Source organism: Rosa chinensis, chromosome 1 (assembly GCF_002994745.2).
Source record: "Rosa chinensis cultivar Old Blush chromosome 1, RchiOBHm-V2, whole genome shotgun sequence".
Lineage (NCBI taxonomy): Eukaryota > Viridiplantae > Streptophyta > Magnoliopsida > Rosales > Rosaceae > Rosa > Rosa chinensis.
In genome coordinates, this window is record NC_037088.1 from 77,094 (window position 1) to 82,490 (window position 5,397).

The window sequence follows — 5,397 nt, forward strand, 5'->3', positions numbered from 1 at the left end:
CCAAACTTCACGTACAAGCTCTACACAAATTATAGGATTTAATGGGCTAAAACCGAAATTAAAAACACTGTTCTACGCGTCTCCACGCGCCACCAACAGTGGCAGCGCGTGGGCCCCACGCGCCACCGGCAACCACCTCCGATGGCCGCCAAAATTTGGCAGCACCATCAACTCAACTAGCCCAACGTTTCTCTCAACTACAACAAAGCCAGAAAATGCCTAGAACTAACTCAACAATTAACGTGAAGAATAACCCAAAACGTGAACAGTGTCAAGAAATTCAAACCTCAAATTCTTCCTCCACGCCAGGAATCGCTGCAAGAGATTCGAGGAGCATCAACTACGTCTTCATGCGCTTCCAGATGATTAAGAAACTTGGCCGGAGGTGGCCGGAATCCTGAGAAATCGACGTTGACCACTTCCGCTACAGTAACCGTAAACTTCTCGGAGTCGAAACTGCATTTTTCCGGTCGATTCACGGCGAGCCACCACCACTAGCGAGTCCAGAAGGAGAAGACGAAGCCAGGTGTGGTCGCGGTTCATCCCCAGGTGGCCGGAAACGGAGGCTGGCCGGAGCTGCAGAGGAGAAAGAGAACCGGGGAAAGGAGAGAGAGAAAATCGCGCGGAGAGAGAGAGTGTGAGAAAAATTTAACCCGAACAGTAACTTTTTCAAATTTATACTAATCTACTATGAACAGTAATTTCCGTTTTTTGCTTATAACTTTCGCATACGAACTCCGATTTTTAAGTACCACATATGCATGCGCTCGGTTTAACGCCCTCTACAACCTTCATGAAGAAAACTTTCTCAAATTTTGACCCGAACAAAAGTCAACCATTTAGGGCCACTAAAGTTACCGACAAAGAGTAAAGGTAAGACCAATTGTTGTTTACTGTCCAAATGACTAGTAAACCGGTGAATTTAGGTTCGGGACGTTATAATTTAAATCTCCATCTTTTTTTCAATAACTCAAAAATTAACAAATGCTTTCAGAAGGAAAACTCAATATTAACTCCGTGAATCATCAATAAATAATCGAAAGCATAAATCAAGAAATCTCGATAAATCAAAGCTCATAAAACTCAATATCTCAATAAACCATACGATCATAAAATCTCAAAGATTCAAATCATAAATAAATAGCATAATAAATAAATGCCAAAAAGTAATATTGCTTGCATAATTTATTTTAAAATCAAATGTCCACTCACAGATTTGTAGCTACGACTGCCATCTGACGATTTCTTCCTCGAGCTCGATCTAGACATCAGTTTGAACAAATTGATATTATGAATATTAGATCTCAAGAACCAAAAATAAATTGAAGATAATAATAATCGAAACCCTAAAATGATAATTCGTCGAAAACACGTATTGGACATTTGCGCGAGGGCCCCATCCGCTGCCACCTCCGACCCTAAATTGGGTCATGAAACTTATGCCAAATTGTTCACAACAATGAGCTCAAAAATAGTCTCAACTACCACAAAGTCAGGTTCCAAAGGTGGATGCTAGAAAATGCCTTCAAAGCTTCGGGGAGAAAATCAAAATTTCATTTTTTTCGATTTGTCCTCCTCGATTCGTCCCCCTCCAATCAATTAGAGCTACACCACTTGGAGGGATTGTTAAGCGTCCAGAGGGCTTCAAAACCCAAGTAATGATATCATTGGAGATGGCCAGAAAACGGCGATTGAACTAGGTCAAGGATACAACTGTCGAACTAAGGTTTTTGCTTCGAAACTCCTCCTCCGGTGCAAATTAATCAGAGCTGATGGTGGCGGGATGATTGGTCGCCATGAAGAGCCGCGTCGAACACGACCGGTCCGATAGTCTGAGGTGGTCGGAAGACGGTGAAACCCAGTGGGACGTGAATCCAGGTCGGGTTGGAGGTTAGGTCTGGAAGTGAGAGTTTGGGATTAGGGTTTCGACCCAAAATAGGTATTCTTCCCAATTTGGAAAGCTGACATGCTATATATAGATAGTTTCCCGAAACAGTAACTCGAGGTTTTTAGATCATAACTTCTTCGTACGAACTCTAATTCTTGCTTGCCGCATATCCACAAACTCGGTTTAATGCCCTCTACAACTTTCCAGAAGGAAGTTTCCTCGAATACTGAGCTGAAGAAAAAGTCAACTTTTTGACCCACTAAAAAGTCAAAATTAAGGTAAGAAGCGAAACTCCTATTCGTTTACTGTCTAAATGATCAGTAAACAGGTACGTTTAGGTACGGGCATAATAATCTCCCACCTTATAAAAATTTCGTCCTCGAAACCTACGGATCTTACACTAACTCTCCCACCTGCTTTCCCGTAACAACACCATGGCATATACCCAAAAGCTGATACCCAGCAGTGATTACAGTCTTTCTCCGACAACTCCTGAATACACTGCGGGAGTCCATATATTTTTTGGGAATTATTTGAAACTTCAAGCTTTGTGTTTCCTATTGAGTTGATGATCGGCACCAGCCGCAGCTTCACTTCCAAGTACATATTTCCATTAAGCTCCTAAGCTCTTGATTGAATCCGTCCACATCAGACGGCGCCACGTTCTGTTTCCTAGGTTTAGAGAAAGTTGGAGCAGCTTCCATGACTCCGTACAAGGTGCGGTTCAAGTAGCGTAAGGTGCAGTTGTTACGCCACAGAATTGCTTGCTTCTGGTTTGGACAAACTTGTGTCAGTTGTGTGACAGCAACTGTAGCACTACTGAGGCAGCTACGGCAAGTATTCGGGTCAACATCTCCTCTACAAAGCCCACTTGCATAGACTTTTTCGACATCCTTTTGGCCATAAGAGGAACTGTAAAATCCATAGCGTTTGCAAATCTTGAGGAATTCATTTTGCCTAGCCTTCTCCTGGTGTGGATGGATTCAAATGTACAAACTCTATGCATAATGTTGTAGTATAAATGTCTATATCATGTAATAGGTACTTGAGTGTATAGATATAGGTATGAAGACTTGTGTGGCATAAAGTATATGGGAAAGCAACAAGCATGGCAACTCTCATAATTGCAGCAACCATGTGGAGTTGCAGCTATGATCATTGAAGCCACTACAAGCATGGCAGCTCTCATAATTGCAGCAACCATGTGGAGTTGCAGCTATGATCATTGAAGCCACTATAATGGACTTCTTACCCTAGCATTCACACTAGCTTTGTATTCCTATATAAACTCTCCATTGTGAGATGAATAAACACACATGAATCTCCATTCTCTCTGCAACATTACTCTCTCATCTCTCTCTGTTAATTTACGTTTTTCCTTAAACACGTTATCAGCACGAGCTCTTAGCCCTTGCTAGCCATACCGTGCGCTGCCCCTGCGCTAGTTCCTGTGCAGATCAGCCTGCTTACACGCCCCGAAACACCTTGTTCAGGACCTCTGATCAAAATACTTTCTTCATCAAAGTTGTTCATATATGTCTTTTGTATCTGACCTCAAAATTTCAGCCCTGTTGAAGTGGTTTTGAGACATGTACACCATTTAAAGTGGGAGCTGTTCAGCATGCTCGTCCCTGTGCAGATCAACCTGCTTGCACGCCGAGAAACGTCCTTTTCGGGACATCTAATCAAAATACTTTCTTCATAAAAGTTTTTAATTTCTGTCTTTTCTATCTGAACTAAAAATTTCAGCCCTGTTGGAGCAGTTTTGAGACCTGTACACCATTTAAAGTGGGAGCTATTCAGCATGATAGTTCCTGTGCAGATCAACCTGCTTGCACGCCGAGAAACGTCCTTTTCAGGACATCTAATCAAAATCATTTCTTCATCAAAGTTGTTAATCTCTGTCTCTTATATCTGATCTCCAAATTTCAGCCCTGTTAGAGCAGTTTTGAGACCTGTATAACATTTAAAGTGGGATATGTTCAGAAGCGAATTTGCTCTGAATTTCAACAAGTAAGTTATAGATTAAAGTTCCCGTTTTTTGAGTTTTTTTATTCCTTTCTCTTCTTTTCGAGGACTTGCAATCAAAAAGCGGAATTGTGGATATTCACGCTAAACGAACTAAGAGCGTTCGTAATCAATGAACTAAGAGTGTTCATAATATTCGGACTAAGAGCGTCCGCAAGTATCAATTTATCAACTAAAAGCGGAATCGTGGGGATTCACGCTAAACAAACTAAGAGCGTTCGTAATCAATGAACTAAGAGTGTTCATAATATTCGGACTAAGAGCGTCCGCAAACATCATTGTTTTGGTCTAATCCAAATATTCTTGAAAATTGATTTCTTGGTAGCATAGCTCGGAAATCTTATTATTTTAGTTTTCGTGGAAGTTTAAACTCCGAAACTAATATATCTTCTCTTCCTATTTTTCAGGATGTCGAATGAACCTAGACTCGACTTTCTAATACTTGACTCCACAAGCTCGGAATACCATGGCTGGATAACCGACGTTGAGAACCATCTCACTGCAAAAGGGATATTGCCCATAATACAGGCACCTATCCAGGGCCTTGTGTTCCAATGAACACCCACAAAGCATGCTCAAGTACTTATCTTGATGCGACGCCACATGGATAAAGCTCTCAGATTAGAGTACATGTCGATCAAGGATGCAAGTGACATATGGGTAGCGCTAGAAGAGCGCTTTGGCAATATCCAAATTCCCTCCTCCCTGACTTGAAGATTCAGTGGAACAATATGTGCCGTGGAGGTCGCACCATGAGACGTGGTAGTAGCAGCAACCCTCCTAGGGAATATCCACAACGTGGACAACCTGCACCTCAAATGAAGGGAGGTAACCACAATGACATGTGTTATCGATGTGGATCAATTGAGCATTGGCTCAAGCAATGCCATACAAGTACCTAACTAGCTGAAAGCTACAAGGAGTATAGGCAATTGAGAGAGCAAGAAACCAATCTTGCTGAAGATGAAGATATCAATCTTGCTGAAAATAAAGATGGTGAAGATAACACTCTCACCACTGAGGACTTCAAAGCTGCAAATAAAGAGCACGAGGATGCCGCAGACTTTGATTAGAATAGTCCTTTTCTATTTTCCAATAACGGCAAATGTGCCTTAGTCAATAAATGACAATTGTATTGACTTTTTCTCATGTGGTGTACCCAATGAAGTATGATGTCTAGGAAAGTAATTGAGATCAGGGTATTTAAGCGAGCCTCGCTCCACCAACATCTCTCTACTTCCCTGGTCATATTTCATTGGAATTACCAAACGGATTGAGCAATTACAATTTGTATAAGTTTGATTGTATTTTGGAATAGACTTTGGAAACTTTGATGTAATCATTGACTATTTTCCGTATTAATAAAGTGTCGTATTATTATTCAATGTCATGGACATGTGTTAATTTCCGAACTTTATTACTTGAAAGATATAAGAGCCAATGGTTTTCATGTGAAAACACATTGTAAGAATGGACAAGAG

The 5,397-nt window shown here is 41.2% G+C and overlaps 1 long non-coding RNA gene across 1 annotated transcript; it reads left to right on the plus strand.

The window, feature by feature from the left end:
* Window positions 1-3,634: 3,634 nt before the first annotated feature.
* LOC121051059 lies at window positions 3,635-4,986 on the plus strand. Its single transcript, XR_005804990.1, has 2 exons — window positions 3,635-3,901; window positions 4,324-4,986. It is a non-coding gene; the product is annotated as an uncharacterized LOC121051059 (long non-coding RNA).
* Window positions 4,987-5,397: the final 411 nt, after the last annotated feature.